This window comes from Stegastes partitus, unplaced genomic scaffold (assembly GCF_000690725.1).
Source record: "Stegastes partitus isolate 25-593 unplaced genomic scaffold, Stegastes_partitus-1.0.2 Scaffold995, whole genome shotgun sequence".
Classification (NCBI taxonomy): Eukaryota; Metazoa; Chordata; class Actinopteri; family Pomacentridae; genus Stegastes; species Stegastes partitus.
The window spans coordinates 244,164-261,500 of record NW_007578726.1 but is presented as its reverse complement, the minus strand read 5'-3'; the positions used below and the strand labels follow the sequence as shown (position 1 = coordinate 261,500).

General features: G+C 43.2%; 1 protein-coding gene across 1 annotated transcript in view; it reads left to right on the top strand.

The window, feature by feature from the left end:
• Positions 1-17,337, top strand: part of LOC103366921 (pro-neuregulin-3, membrane-bound isoform-like) — a 234,189-nt gene that overhangs the window by 30,859 nt on the left and 185,993 nt on the right. The gene's annotated exons all lie outside the window — the stretch shown is intronic.

The following is a 17,337-nucleotide window of genomic DNA, read 5'->3' as shown; positions in this document are numbered from 1 at the left end:
CCACATCATGAAGCAGATATCTGACGTTCTTCACGTTCTCTAACAGGTTCCTCACCGGATGCAGCTCTTTGTGTAATTCGTCAACGCAGCAGCTTCAACGTCCTCATTAGGAGTTTTCACTTTGATTAATGGAGGAGTTTAGAAAATATTTGAGCTTCTCCTCGTCTTTGTTTAACGCCGTCGGAATAAAAACAAAAAGAAGGTTTAGGTTTTGGGCACTTTTAAAGTAGTTTTTTGTTAACATGACATGCACATTAATCACAGATATGTTCACTTGTTGTGGTTTTCTACCATCAGAACATTTTGTTTTTGGTTCCTAAAGACACTCTGATGGACGGGGAGGCCGGGAATCGAACCACCGACCCAGAGAACAACCAGCCTCCTGGACATGATGGAGAATCCATAGAAAACACAGCGAGCAGACGATCAGGACTAACTTCTGTTTCTAGTTTTACATCCGCAGACGACGTTTTATACGAACCTATAACCAAATACGGCCTCGACTGTAGTTTAGCGTCTCTCTGCAGTCATTGATTAAACCTAAAAACTCGTCTCCTCGTATCAGAGTTACGTTTAAAAGCTTATTTTCCGTGAACATAATCTGCTGCTGCCTTAAAAACGGCTCCGATGAAACTTTACACTGTTGGTTCCTCAGAAAGTCTGTGACTCATCTGTTCCACAACAGAATGTTCCACCTTTGTTAATATAACGTTCTGTCATCCAAGGTCCCGATAACGTCTGGAAAACATTTTCTGAATGTAGCATTGAGAACATCCTCCCTTTGCTTTTATTGTGGAAACGTTTCATAGCAGAACGTTCTGTCAACAAAAAGGCAAAATGTTCTAACTTTATTCCATCACACTACAGAACCGTTCTAAAACGTTCTGTATGAAGAACATTCTGTCATCTGAGGCCTCGATAACATCTGGAAAACATCTGACTGATGTCGGTTTGAGAACGTTCTACTTTTGTCGCCACAGAACATTGTGAGAATGTTTTAGAGAAGAGTGTTTTGTAATATGTTCCCTCAAGAACATCCCTAGAACGTCCTGCATGCGGATAGTTTGGTTTCATAGCAGAACGTTCTGTCATTCGAGGTCCCGATAACGTCTGGAAAACATTTTCTGAATGTAGCATTGAGAACATCCTCCCTTTGTTTTCATTGCAGAAACGTTTCATAGCAGAACGTTCTGTTGTCTGTTCTGTCAAAAAAAAATTGTTATGCAACGTTCTGTATGAAGAACGTTCTGTCATCTGAGGCCTCAATAACGTCTGGAAAACATTTTTGTTGATGTCGGTTTGAGAACGTTTTGCTTTTGCGATCGTGGAACACTGTAAGAACGTTTCATAGAAGAGCGTTCTGTAATTTGTTCCCTCAAGAACATCCCTGAAAAAAACATCCTGAGAACACTGCAGGCAGAAGTTTTGTGAATTTATCACATTACAGGAACATTTTTATTGTTTTTGTTTTGTTTTTTTAATCATCAGAGCTCTCGATAACATCTGGAAAAGGATTTTTGAATGTTGCTTTGGGAACGTTCTTCCTTTGATATCATAGAACATCATCTGTGTTCTGGACAACATCCTCTAAACGTTGTTTTAACTTTATAGGAACATTAATGTGAAAACACAGTCTATTTTTAAACTTTCTTTTAACATTTTTTTTGGAACAAACACCATAAAACTAGTGACCAGCTCAGCAGAACACGGTGGAACCAGACACCGAAGCTCTTGGTTCTTTAGGTTTGTGGCTTCTGTGTTTATTTATTGTAAAAGAAGGAAACAGAACAAGGATCCTGTTTTGTTTGCGAGGAACGAGGACTGACTGGGATAATGAGGCCTCTCACATTAACAACAGATAATTCCTCCGTAAACGTTAGATATCTGAAAGACAAATTAGCAAACTGCATGACTCCACACGCAGGAAGTCCAAACGCGAAGGTTTGAGGATCCGCCAGCATTCAAGAAAAAAGCGTTTGAGGACGGAGGTATCGTCTGCAGACGCCAAACAGCAGAGAAACATCCAGGCTGATGCACATCACAATGCTGTGTGATTTTAAAGTGCCTCAATCTGCACAATCAAGTGCTGCTGAAAGTCTCTTGACCTGAATTCAGGCCTAAAGATCTGTTTTTTTTTTTTTTCTTCTTTTTTTTTTTGTGTCTGTCTCAAGACCGTCGTCGTCTCTTAACAAACACTCCAAAGAAGAAAAAAAAAAAAGGTGCGACATTATAATTAAGCAAGAAAATGAGAAACCTTTTACTTCTGAAGGACTTCTCGGAAAGTTGAGGTGAAAAAAAAGTCAGACGCAACAAATAAAGACAAAAAATAACAGACGAGTTCGACAAAGCAGAACTACAGCTTATTAAACACAGAATTGGAGGAAAAACCTACAGATTCTTCAAGCTTTTATTGATTATAATGAATTCCAACAGACAGTAAACATGCATTCTGTCCCCTCAACGTTCTCCTGAAACGCTGAAAATCTCTGTTTAACATCAGCTTTCTTCAACGCGGCCGCGGTGCACAAACCTCATCAAACATTCAGCGCGTTGCACGTCCACGTACCGGCAAAAATATCCCACTAAATACTTCATGGACCTCACATGTGCTGTACGCATGTTGAAGCAGCACAGATGTAAACCTGCAGCAGCGTTAAAAAAAACCTGCACTTTAAACCCGACGCAGCTCTTTAACATTAACGCCCGAACTCGTCACGTTCACTCCGAGCCTGAAGGATTATTTATCGCTCTGCTTTTTACACCTTTTATCCTTTAAGAGAGATTTGTTTTGTCTCCGACGCGACGGCTTAATGAATCCATCGATCTGTCGTGTTTCCTTTGGGTTGTCGCCTCTGACAGATGCTGGTTCTGATACCGTGTTTCTGACACTAACCTCTGCTTTATTTTTACGTGTACTGTGTTCCCTCCAGAACATCCCTAGAACGTCCTGCATGCGGATGGTTTGGTTTCATAGCAGAACGTTCTGTCATCCGAGGTCCCGATAACGTCTGGAAAACATTTTCTGAATGTAGCATTGAGAACATCCTCCCTTTGTTTTCATTGTGGAAACGTTTCATAGCAGAACGTTCTATCATCTGTTCTGTCAACAAAAAGACAAAGTGTTCTACCTTGAAACTGTTATGAAACGTTCTGTATGAAGAACGTTCTGTCATCTGAGGCCTCGATAACGTCTGGAAAACATTTTTATTGATGTCGGTTTGAGAACGTTTCGCTTTTGCGATCGTGGAACACTGTAAGAATGTTTCATAGAAGAGCGTTCTGTAAGTTGTTCCCTCAAGAACATCCCCAGAACATCCTGAGAACACTGCAGGCAGAAGTTTTGTGAATTTATCACATTACATGAACATCTTTTATTGTTGTTTTTTTAATTTATTTTTTAAGCATCAGAGCTCTCGTAACATCTGGAAAAGGATTTCTGAATGTTGCTTTATTTTTGTGCTGTTGCATGAAGCACACGTGCAGTCGGGTCATACGTGTTGGTTAACTGAGCTGTCTGGGCGCTCTTACCTTAACTGTGCAGAGGATTGTGGGTAAAAACACCGGCTGCAATATGCAAACTGACCAGACGGAGCATCCAGGTGTTTATGACGGATTGCAGTTGATTAAGACGTAGTACATCTATTCTATATTGTATGGAAATATTGATTTCTGAGTGAATTCTTGCTGTTAGATTCATCATGCAGCTGATTTTCTGAGTGTTTAAACTTTATTGTGGGTGCAGACGTGTTAAAGAGTCTGTTTGGTACGATGACGGTGAAGCTTCCTGGTTCTGAAACTCTCTTTAATCCAGTCGTCTGGTTTAGCTTGAATACGTGCTTACCTCTTTGAGTCTTTTGAATTAGTCCTTTTATTCTCCTGCAGACTTGTTAGCAGAGGAGCCTCTCTGGCAAACTGTTCAGCAAATTTCATGTAAGTTTTTTTTTTTCTTATTGCACCTAAAATTGTTGAAAGCTAAACCTGACTCGATAAGGTTCGCATATGATATAATCCCGTCTCTGTAGCCCCGCGAGGCAGCATTATCACCAGCACTGTCCTGCACCGTGTGAGAGAATCGTTGTTGCTGCTGCAGCAGTGGCAGAAATAGTGGAGATGTAATAATACCACCAGCAGCAGCAGCGTTGGGAAGCAGTGGTGTGAGCAGCAGCAGCAGCAGCAGCAGAGGTTTCAGCATTCACATTAGCAGCCGGTTTGTGATTCTAATCTCCAGTGTCAGAATGGAGCTCGCAGGGATGCAAAGCCAATCCGGAGAGCGAGTAGCTGCAGCTATCACCTGGAGAGTAATGAATTTCTCCACTACACAGCCAGATGGCCAGAGGACGGGATGAGGCCCGATACTTAGCGCTATTTATTTGGCTAGGCCCCGAGGCGTCCGGTGAATGCTATCTGAGCGGCGGACAGGATGGAGTGGGGCGACTTTATGGGCCAGTCAGGGCTGAGTGACGCGCAGACAGATTAGCGGTGGTGGCGGGCCTATCAGCACCGTGCAGGTGTGCTCAAAGCGAGCCGCCGGAGCGCCTTTATGCGCATGCACGCCGCCTGTTTGCGAGGAAGAGGCAGCGGCGGGGAGGCAGGTAGTATCAGATTTCCGTGATTAGCCCGCTGTTGACCGCGGCGCTATCTTGACACGCTGCCATTTTGTTTTTGTTTGGCCGTACAGTCGGTGCGCGGAGGCCTGTTCACACACATCTATCTGAGCCGGGCCGGGCCGGGCCAAGCATCTGCAATGCAGTGAGAGCAGTGGCTCGGCTCTGCTGCACCGCCGGAGCCCCACATGCATGCACAGAAACACGACGTCCAATCCCACTTCCTCTTCAAACTTTACCTCCTCGCTGGCAGAACCTTCCTCAAATTTTGTGTTTGGCCGCCGCACAAAAACGCATTAAATTCAATCAAAGGAATCTGCAACGGAGCCATTCAAAGCGATTTTAAAGAGACACATCACATCACAGGCCGGCGCTCTTATCTTAAAAAGAGCCTTGATGCGGGCGCAGATGACTCGGTGGATATTTATTGGACAGGTGCCGTATAAGAGCCGAGGGTGAGCGGGAGACACGAGAGGTTTTGCTGTTATCTTTATTGGATCGTGCTGTGCAATAATGATATCCTCACACCTCCGCAGATCACAGCCCGGCTACGGGAACAGTAACGAGAAATTGAATTTGAGAAATAGGATGAGCGTCAGTGTCACGGCGAGGCTGATAATAAGCGACGTGCACGGGTGGAAATTAGCCTCCGCAAAAAAGTGCTGTTACTTAATTTTGCTCGAGCGGAGTGCGTAAAAACCAACCGACTGAAGTTAGAATGTAATCTGAGCGAGAAGAAAAAGGGGATCTGCAGCCTCCCTGGAGTTAACCAGAGAAGAAAACAGTCGAGCAAAATGACCCACAACAAACCTCAGCGGACCACCGCGCTGATATTAAGCTGCATAAATCCAGCAGCTGCATCGTCTTAACACAGAATTACCAGCAGAGAGTCCTGCTCCACGTGAAGCCCTCCACAGTCGCCTCCAGATTCATCTTTTTCTTCTTCTGTGCTCTAAACAGTCCATTCAGCCTCTGCAGCTCCGCAGCCACAAAAACAGCAGAAAGGTTCACAAGTTCCTCGCTGAACGTCGGCGTCGCAGCTGGAGGCTCGGCTGTGAGCGCTTTAGCATTTAGCCGCACTGAGCGCAGCACAAAGGACAAATAAAAACACCTTTTCTCTCCACCTGCACAGGAAGTGTAGGCAGGAAGTGAGGTCATAAATGAGACACACCTGTGAGCCGCTCACAAAGGAAGCATGGAGACAACAGGGAGTGAAGGGGGAGAGGTTTCAAGATGATCTTTTCCAGCTTCTGGTCAGTTTTGCTTCAGAGTTTAACGTGTTGGAGGAAACAGTTTGGAAGCAGCTGGATGTGGTGAAGCTTCCTGGTGTGTCCCAGGAGCAGGACCGACTCGGACATCTGCTCGGATGTACGTATCTGGCTGAGATAAGGCTCGTCTTTAAATCTTGAAGCTTCTCTTTCTTGTTGCAGCAGTTCAGGGTGTGGTGCCATGTGCTCAGCTGGACATTCGTTTAGAAATGCAAACGCTCTTTAAGCTGCATCCTGTGAGTCCCAGAACATGCAGGAGGAAATCATTTCATGCAACAAGTTGCATTGAACTCGTCTTTGGTTGCAAGTAAGAGACGGCAACACTCTAGTCTCATCTCTGCAGGTGTTCTAAGTCACTTGTGCAACAGGCCTCACAATCTACCGTCTCTAATCTGTGTATTTAAACCAACTGTGCTGCTCGCTGTGTCTGTAGCATCCTGTTTGCACCGATAAACGTTTTTCATGTCATTATAAGACGTCCCGACAACCACAAATTACCAAAATGCAGGTAGACTGAGTCTGACAGCCGGTACATGAGCTCTTTGTGTCACTGCGATGATTTTTGGATGAAATTTCTAAACCGGAAGCTGCATTGTTGTTATAATTATAATTATTAGCCTCTGCTATCCTCTTTAGCTCCTCGTCAGCCTCACCATGCATCACATAAACTCACTCGTGCCTCGAAATGCACTGAAATCTTCTATATTTGTACGTCTTTGAACCCTAATTAAGGCCCTTTTAGATTTTATTTAGAATTTGTCCTTTTTCTTGTATTTAACCAGATTTAGGGAATGAAAGCGACCATGTCTCCTGTGGTTTTTCCAAAGGAGTTAACCTGTTCCTCTATTATTTTTAAAGAGACCTCTGCTCCTCTTCCTGGAACTCTTGTTGAACATTAGAACACCTTTATTAAGCCACAGCAGCTGCACCAACTCGTCCCAGACATCGTGGGTCTGTTGATGCATCGCTAAAACTTTCTTAACTTTATTGCATTTTTTAGTGCCTTTTCTGTGCCGTAGCCAAACCTGGCGGCCCGGTCCAGGTGTGAACACTTCCTTCGACACCCTGTCAGCGAATGTACTGAATCCCACCTCGTATCTTTAGCAGAACGTCAGACTGGCAGCTCTCTGACACCAACCTCCGGCTTCTCCCCCGCTGCCTCGTTTCTCACTCAGTTGTCATATTTTTTTTAATCATATTTCTGTTTGTTTGCTGCAAGACTGCATCATTAAAACTAATAATGATCAATATAAGCGTTAAAATGCAGTAATTGTCGTTTTCTCACGAGGCCGAGTGCTTGCATCTGAACCTTAACGTCATCTTGTTTCGGGGCTTCTTTCTAAACCCGAGCTCCGTCGTTTCTTAACGCCGGGGATCAAACAGACTCTGTAACTTACAATTGCGGGATAATGGTCGATGATAAAACACAGCGTAACCGTTGCACAAGCGTTGCTGAAAGTCGATGAGTCGGCTCGGCGGCGCCTCCGACGTTTGCAGAACTTACAGTAAAGCTGCACTTCTGGGAGCGACTTTCCTCAGAAGCGCGTTCGTCGCCCTTCAGATGTAAACTGTAGGCGAATGCGTTGCATCACGTATTTGCATTTGTTTTTCTCTGCTGGGAGGGAATAAAGAGGAGCCCTTGTTTTAGAATTTATAATAAAAAAAAAAAAGAAGCAGTTAAATTGGCGGTGACCCTGCTGTTTTAAATGCTGGGCTACAGACGGGAACGCAGACATGAAAAGATGCTGAAGCAGTGAGTGGAGGGAGGAGGAGGGCTGGATGGGAAGAAAAAGAGATTGACTGGCAGGGAAGAAATCTGTGTTTTCTGACCTTTTCTTTACGGAGGGATTGTTTGCCGAGCATGCCTGTGGTGTGTTTGAAAAGTCTTCTTTGATTAGGGCTCCTCCAAACACAGTGAAATGACCCAGAAGTATGTAACTGGCAGCTGTGATGAAAGCTTATAGAATCCTGGAAATGCGAAGCGAAGAAGCTTCGGGGTTCTCGGTCGTCCGTCTGCTCGCGAAGGAAACGTGGCGTCTTCCTCCGTGAAAGGACGGAGACGCGACTGTCGGTTTCCCTCCCGTGGATCTTTATACGAGAGTTTTATATTTGACTGTGTGAGAGTGAGTTGAGAGTAATTCTGATTGTTTTTTCCAACCAGTTGAGAATAGACAGGACTGAAAGGCAACAACACTGGATCACATGGTTTAATGTGTTTAACAATATGTGTGAGGTGCGTTAAGGAAGTTCTAAATCTGCACCTATGAAATGCAAAAACTACCTGATTTAAGAAGTTGTGCCATATTCATACCTGGAAGTCCTGTTTGATCAGCGCCTTCAGCGTCCAGTAGGTCGCTTCCATCGTGTCGTCATGGTGACCATTCAACTTGAATTTCATCTTTGGTAACGACAAAGTCAAATCTAGCAAGACTCCATGTCAAAAAAAGACTGCACAGTGACAGACAGCCACTCTGCCATCCAATAAAAATCATATGAATCTGTATTTATGTTCAGAGCTACTACTGAGGCAGCAAAGGAAACAGAGGAGGTCTAAAATCAGCTGAGTTAATAAGAGACAGAAAAAATCACACACTGAAGGATGTATACAAACTAACACAGTGTTTGAAAAGGTTAAAAGAAATCACCCAAGTTAGAATGAGTGAAGATCTCAGGTAAAAGAAACTGATTTGTTTCTGTCCATTCTGGTTCTATTATGGGCTCCGATGGGCACTAAGAGCTCAGAAGTATCGTACGGAGAGACGCCATGAAGAGCTGTGGAGGTGTTTTCATTTTCAAATCTATCCTGAAACATGGGCTGCACATTGTCTCGGTGGTTAGCATTGTCGCCTCACAGCTAGAAGGTCGCCGGCTGGCGTCCCAGTGAGGACACCCGGGATCTTCCTGCGTGGAGTCTCCATGTTCTCCCCGTGCAGCGTGGGTTCTCTCCGGGTTCTCCGGCTTCCTCCCACAGTCCAGAAACATGCTGAGGTTAATTGGTGATTGTAAATTGTCCGTAGGTGTGAATGTGAGTGTGCTTGGTTGTCTGTCTCTAAGTGTAGCCCTGTGATAGACTGGTTACCTGTCCAGGTGAACCTGCCTTCACCCTGAGTCAGCTGGGATAGACTCCAGCCCCCCATGACCCTGGTGAGGATTAAGGTGGAGAGGTGATGGATGGATGGATCCTGAAACATCCTGGTAGCTTAAAATCAGAGAGATTTAATGACATTGCTTGGTTCTGGTTTAAAGAGTCTTGCGACACTTCCAGGTATTTGAGCCGAATGTTCCACTTCAGACACCTCGAGACTTTACATGAGAACTCACAGCCGACAGTCCAACACCGATAATCTCAGAGTGCATGACCCCGTAAACGAGGGCTCTCTTGGTTCGCTCATCGGCTTGACGCGTCTTCTTCAGTCCTGGCAGCTGGTGGCTCTTCCACTCAAAGCCACTGTTTGGTCTGTGGGTTGCAGCTGCAGACCAACATCTGGTCGGTGGGACCTGATGTCAGGTTGGGTTCGTCCTGATTCTGTTGAACCTCGCAGACTTTTCGCTTCTTCCGTAGGTCCGTCGCAGAATCACATGTAGGACAAGAGTTTCACCTGTTGCACGCACATGTACGCACATGCAACATGAACAGAACTGCAATTCGTCGATAGCAAACACTCGGATTACAGCGTCGGTATCAATTTGAACGATAAAAATCACAAACTGCTGCTCTTCTTGAAACCAGCAGAATACTGAAACCACAAAGCGGTGACTGTGTGGAAGCAGCAGCTTCTGTTCTGTCTCTTCAACTGTTTTCAAGTTTAAAAGACGCCCTGCACGCAAAATAACCAAAAGGCAGAAACACAGGATTCCAACCAGGAATAAGAATCAGTGTAATTTTAAAGCTGGCACACATGGTGTTTTCCATCTGTCTCTCCAAAGCGGAGTGATCGTCGGTAACAGCAGCACTAAATAAATATTTCTCCCCCCGACGCTCCCTGGCGGTGCCGTTAGCTCCAGTAGCGGCACAGCAAAGTGTGTCAGAACGTCGTCGGGCTTTAAATAAGTAAACGATCTGCTTTTAAATGCGGCGTTGTCGGAAAATCAGAGCTAAATTCTCAAACCACAATCAGTGACTCCAACCGGAAAGTTTCCAAACTGAAATTTCAAATCAATTTTTTTTCTTTTCTTTTTTTCTTCTTTTCACTCTTGGTTTTCATTTTGTGGAAATTGAATGGAAAACTCAGAGAGCATGCATCCAAAAATGTCATTACATCGTGCAATCTACCAAAGTTTGCGTCACGTCCAGTTGATTTCAAACAAATCATTCGTCTCCCGGCAAGAATTTATTCAGAGAAACTTCTGCAGAGTTCTAGAAATGGTTTTCAGTGGGAAGCTTTTCTCTTTAAAGACCTTTTCAGACCGTTTATGCACCAGTGTTCTCCCACGTCGCCTCATAGGGATGCTACTGGAAATGATATATATCCTTGAAATGTTCTTTAAATGTTTTCCTCAGAACATTACTAGAACTCCCAGATAACATCCACCAGGTTTGTGGAAACGTTCCCATCTCCACAAGGCCGTGACCAAAATCAGTCACGACTCACCGTACAGTCATTTCTAGGTCAGTCTGATTGTTAAGTTATAATTGTTCCATTCTAGATAGGCACTCAAAGTATCCCACAATGCACCGGGAAACGTCGTGAACAGCTGAAGGTCACCAACAAACAATATGCACCACCATGCACTGCCTCATTTCAGATGGAGGAGAGAGAAAACAGAAGATTAGTGAAGTTTCCACAGATTTCTGGCTGTTATGTTAAAGTGAAAAGATGCATTTATAGCATTAAGACGTATTTTTTTAGTGCTGAGACGTATTTTCTATGGAATAAACCATTTTCTATGTTGAATTTAAACAAGACAAATCCGTCAGTTATGGTGCGAAAACATTTTAATTACAGTAATCGATGTGTTTAATGGAAGCAGAACGATTTATCACGAGGGAGAAAAAAAAGTTGTTTTCATTCATTAATTCTGGAAAATAGTATGATATGGGTTTATCAGTAAAATGCAGATCGGTTCTCCGTCATATCATCGATCTGATGTTTTAATTTAAGCAGTGACGGAATTAATAAGAGACACCGTGGATAAGAAACAGAGAATGAGTGGAGGATTTCATTTTCACACATAGTTAAGCACCAACAGAAGTCTTTGGTTTTAGTTTCTGGTACTTTTACCTGCAAGAAACGTCTTTTTTTCTCTATTTGTGATCGAGCACCTGACACACCGAACACCCCGAAAAGCCTGAACCACCAAGTAACCGCCAGAATATTCAACAATGTTTTTGAAAATGGAGTGCAAGGTGGTTCGGTGGTTAGCGCCGTCGCCTCGTAGCTAGAAGGTCACCGGTTGGCGTCCCGGTGAGGACACCCGGGATCTTTCTGCGTGGAGTCTCCATGTTCTCCCCGTGCAGCGTGGGTTCTCTCCGGGTTCTCCGGCTTCCTCCCACAGTCCAGAAACATGCTGAGGTTAATTGGTGATTGTAAATTGTCCGTAGGTGTGAATGTGAGTGTGCTTGGTTGTCTGTCTCTAAGTGTAGCCCTGTGATAGACTGGTTACCTGTCCAGGTGAACCTGCCTTCACCCTGAGTCAGCTGGGATAGGCTCCGCCCCCCATGACCCTGGTGAGGATTAAGGTGTAGAGATGATGGATGGATAGATGGATGGATGGATGAAGTGTTTATTGAACCTTTTGACAAGTTAAAAAAATAAAATGAAATTACAGTTTTCATAGATGAGGTTTAATTTGTATCATTGATGCTCCATCTGGCATTTTCAGGTGCATCACGATCTACGGCGGACTAGATAGATTAGATTAGAGATTAGATAGAACTGTATTGATCCCATTGGTTGAGTACTTCAGGGAAATTGTTGTTTTAGAAACAGCACAACACCGGCAGACAGTAGCACACATCACTTAAGAAATATATATATATATATCTTTTTTTTTCAGCCTACAAAAATATATCACACTGATGATTTAGAGGTCTCAGAAACTCATTTATTAAATACGATCCACTACAGGGCTAACAAGCGCTCTCCCTGCACCAGAAAACCCCTTGTCCCCTTTTTGTTTGGGTCTTTGGTCTCAGGACCAATAGATGTGAGACAGGACAGATGTAGCATCAGTTAGCATGGATGCTAACACAGGCCTGCACTGTGAACATCCCTGAAACACATCTGGATGTTTGCATACGTGCAGGTGAAGGAGGAAACTGGACGGAAGTGATGGATGTATGATGATAATTCTGCTGCCACTTGTTCACCACTTCAACATGTTTCTTCTGCCTGATCAGGGTTTTGTTGGTTTTTGTTTGATAAAACACGACTTGAACGGTGCTTAAGCACATTGTGCTGAACTGTGCGTTTGGAGGTAATTAATTTTGAAAAGATTTGCAAGGCCAGCAAAGAAAAGAGGAAGAAAAAAAGAATCTGTGTTTCCATGTGGAGATGTTCTGTTTTGTCTAGACTGCAGAATCCTTGACAATTTAACAGAGCGACTGCATTTTCTGCCCGGAGCGTATTTAAACATTAATTTATTCAAATTTGCTGCAAAAAATAATAATTTTTTAAAAAAGCATGGGGGGGAAATGTAGCTATCAAAAGCCATTTTCTTTAGTTTGTAGCTCAATTTAACTGGGATATGAAACAAAGGAAGGTATAATCATCGTCCAATATGACACGGATGTGTAATTTCTATAATAAAAATTAATGTGAAATGGAGCCACAAATGGAATCTGTGAGAATGTCTTTCCAGAACTCTGTCACATTAGCAGAGCAAACACCAGGAGGAATTTCAACTAACTACAGTCTTTACTTTAGTCGTGGTTCCTGGACGAGCAGCAGACGTGTGTTTAACTCTAATGTCCTGGACGTGGCCTCGCTCAGATCACAGCCAAATATTTGAGCTGTTTAATAAAGAGCGACCCAACAGGTTCTGGTTCTAACCAACTTCAGAGAAAGTCAGAAGAGAAACGGGTGATTTACAGGTTTATGATGTTTGCAGTCGACTCGCTGAGACGTGGAAGTCAGTAATTAACCCTCTAATCAGCTTCTGGTCGTTGATTTGCACATTTTATAAAAAACCTGCACCTCAATGGAAACAACCACAGCTAAAAGTAGAGAGAGCTCAGAAATGACACAGTTAGAGTGACATAAAGCATAAAAAAAGCTTTTAAAGAAATGACAAAAGTTGGATTTTGTTTTGTAAAAATTGTTCATGTTGATTCTATTTTTTATTTTCTCGACTGTCCACCATCAACACAACCAGGCTCTACATACCATCGATATTTTACTACTTTTATTTTATTTTTTCCATACGTGCCTCCTCCTCTTGTCTGCAGTTCAACTAAAAAGTCTGAGAATTTTTGTCGCGTTAACGTTGGTCCCAGTTCGGTCACTCACGGCTTCACAATTGTGCCAAGAAGCAGAAAAATTTCCGTATTTTTTAAACAGAATCTCTTGCAAATTGTTTATTTTTGGCAATTTAAAAAAAAAAAAAAGACGGATGTAGAATAAAGCAAAGTTGAAGAAATATTGACATTTGATTAAGAACGTCACCGACGAGCAGTTCAAGGTCCGTCGGAAAGCAGAAATACCAATGAGACGTTTTGTTTTTGCCGCTTCTGGTTCGAATAAATGGTGGAATTTTTTAAAATGTATTTATGTTTAAGACAACATTTGATTAAAGAAGAGTTGAAAAAAAAAACCAATATGATTTAAAGGATTAGACAATAAATGCAGATTGATACCCATTTGCACACAAAAAAACCCTTTCCAAGTCGCATTTAAATCTTTAAATAACCAAACTTTATCTACAGCAGTGAAATATCACCACTTTTTAGTAATAATCATAATTTATAAATTTGCCAGCTAATGACAGCATAATATACAAAACTATGTTTATTTTTATGAAAATCAAATCACTCGCGGTCTCGATTAAACAGAGAAAATAATGTTTGTCCTCAGTTACACAATAAATAAATTAAATAAACAATAAACAGGAGTTCTTCACCTAAATGTTTCCAGTCTACACTCTAAAAAATATTGTTTAAGTTCAACATAAAAATGCTGCAAGTTGTGAAAACCTTTAATGGAATTATATTCAGCCAACAAACTAGGAATTACCTTTTTACAATTAAAAGTATTTTAATCATCACTCCTGACACAAAGTCTGAAATCGTTCGAGCGTGTTAAGATGAAGCTGGAGGTGGAGAAAAATGAAGTTATCCAACATTAAAACTTGAATTTAGTTTTGAATTTAGGTTTACATCAAACACAATCAGAAGTCGATGCAACGCGATGAATTTTATCTTTTGCTTTAAACACATTTGGTGATTTGAGTCGTCTGAGGAGACGGGTTTTTACTTTCAGGCTTGAAGTGTTGAAATTCATCCCGGGTATTCCCTCTGCTGATCTGGATTTACAAAACGGAAGAGCAATAATTAAATCATGAATACTGCATCACCTGCTCCCAGCGGTGATTGGATTTATCCCGCCGCTGATCTCCTCGTGGCATATTCGGCTCTCCCGGAGACGTCTGTGGCGTTTTTTCACAAGTTCAGAAAGGGCCTCCGACTGACCTTTTTTTTTTTTCGTCATTAAATTCTTAACAGTGACATTAATGTCTGCGGAGTCGATGCAAAGGTGAAAACGAGCAGAGAGACGGGAGGAGAGCGGCGAGGCTGAAGTGGAGGCTGCTGCTGTTCTCCGACGCTGTATCGATCCTCGGCTCTCTGCTCGCTGCACACTGGAGTAAATTGGACTGTTTTCTTCGGCGGTGATTGACGCCTGCCTTCTGCCAGCAATGTTTCTAAACTTGCGGTGATATTTTCAGCAGACTGAAATGATTTTTTTTTCCCTTTTTCCCCCCTTAAAAATATAAAATCCGAGTGTCGGAGTGCGTCTGAGCTGACAGGTGACGAGTGTTAAAGCTAAACAAGCCACGGCGCGTTCTGACAACTCTGTCAGCGGAAAACAAAGAGAGACGACGACACATGGCGCTTCTGTCACTTATTGCCAGGACTAACAAAACAGCGCCGCGCAGTCCAAGCATGAAATCATGTCTGGAGGGACATCTTTTATGTTTCACAAAAAAAAATAAAAATCTAGCTGTGTTGCAGAAGTAAGAAGTGCAAAGGATGACGGAGCAGCGAGCGTGACGCTGGCCTTCGTCTCCGTGTGCTGTGGACGCTCTGCGGATTCAATCAGCGCCGTAGCAAGATTCTTTAAATTGAATTAAATCTCGTCTTCGGGAATCAACAGCAAAGTGAAGCTTTGGAAAAAGAAGAGTGGGCTGAGCTGAGGTGACGGTTGCATCGCTGGTTCGCTAAGCTGATCCTGGAAATCCCGCCTGCTTGTAGCTACCACGAGTGCACGATGCGTATTAATCATGTAGTCGGATTGAATGACATTGAATAACGTGAGAGCCGGTAAGATAAAACAGGGATGCAGAACTTTCCACGTTGCTAAAATAATTGTTTTCTGTTTGGAGGAGGTTGTGATTACTGGACCGTTCACTGCATCTTGTTGCATCATTAGCTGCTAAATATCGGCTTTGAATGTGAGTGACGGGCTGCAGAACCAAAGTCCTCCTGATATAACCGTCAGCTGTTTAAAACTGATTTTATTTTTCCATTTTGTAGTTAAAACGGGCTCCTGAAGCTAAACCTAGAACGCATTTCTGTTCAGATGATCTGGAGAATCCCTGAAAGATTTTCACTTAATTACAAATATGTCTTAAATTTGTGTTCTTAGCATCCTTGCGTTCTTCTGTTTTCCTTATTTAAATTGTATATATAGTGTACATACGTCGCCTCTTTAGTCTATAGTTGTGTTTTCTTGCTTTTCTTACACTTTGTGGGACTAATGAAGGATATTCTGTTCTATTCTAAATGCTGCTACTCGCATCGCTGTCGTGTGGATCTTTTTAAATCGCGGTACTGTTTTCTTGAGAAAAGCTGCTAAACTGTAAGGATTTGTAAAGCAAGCAAAGGAGGACATGCAGAATCAGAAACCGGCTGTCACTTATCACTTAGTTTACGTTGTGGTTTTGGAGCAGGTGAGGTCTTCACGGTGAAGCTCAAGGTCACTGTAATGGGAACGATTCCTCCCTGGAGGGTCACACAGGTCCTGACGTTTGACCCCAGTGTGGGACGCTGGTTGTTTGCAAAGATTTCAAGCTCAAACTTATCTTGATTATTACCTGAATGTTGGAGCAGTTTTCTTAGAAACATAAGAAAACTCTTTCTGAAGGACGGGGAGGATGGTCCACATGAGAAACAAACACAGCAGCTCTGGTTAGCTGCTTCCACGACCTTTTAAATCCCCCACATTGGACGACGTTCCCACTTTACAACTTAGTGAGAATGTTATTTGGTTTTTAAGTAGAATTTGCATAGCTCCGCCCCTTTCACTGCTCCCAGCTGAACCGATCAAAATGCTTCGTCGGGTTTATTTAATGTCTACAGCTGCTTCTGCTAAACTCTCATCAACAACAACAAAAACCCCAAACACTTTAAAATGTTCTGCTGTAAGAGTGAACAGAGAGTCTTCATGCACCGCCAGCATCTGAGGAGCCGGTGGATTATTACTGATGCTAGTTTCAGCACAGCAATAAGAGAATACTCGTTTTAGCATGTTGTGCAGCTAATGTGGCTAACGTTAGCTTTAGCTTTGATCGTATGTCAACAGTAAACCAGGACCAGCTGTTAGCATCCGTTAGCTTCTCTCCTGCTCTCTGTGCTCATTAAACTGCATTTTAATATCAGCTGATACACAATAAAGCTGCTCTCATTGAGTTTCTACTGTTTCTGTCGTCAGACGGCAGAACGAGGACGAAAAGGAGACTGAAACTCATTCAGACGTGAACCAGCAGCAGCTTCGTCTGCTGCTGCAATACTGATTTTATAACTAAAAAACTCGACAAACATGGGCGCTAAAAACAACAACTGAGCTGAGAATTCAGAGATATCTCCACGTAAAACGAGCCTCACAGTGTCGCACACTAATTACCAGATGCAGAGAGTCTTCTTCCTGAAGGGGGCGGGGCCACCAGCTGCTTTAGAACCAAACTAAATCCACCAGTGACGATGGAATGACCGTCTTTGAGGTGTTTTGAGCTGGAAAGAATTCCGACACACTCTGGGGACGTGTGAGATTTAATTCAATTTGCTAAAAAGGGCGACGAAACGGGACCTTTCGAGTCCAACCTGCCGACATCTTCATCAAACAGAAGCCTCGGTTGGCTGCTCACTCAGCGCCCGACCCGTCCTCCTCTTTGACATTGAATTCAGTCCCTCGCCGGCTAATTACCAAAGGTCGCCGAAGATCCCCGGAGCCCGGCGTCTCGAAGCGCCGCCCGCCACGTGCTCGGCTCGTCCTGCTGATTAAGGGATCTGAGGCCACGTTTAAATAACTCAA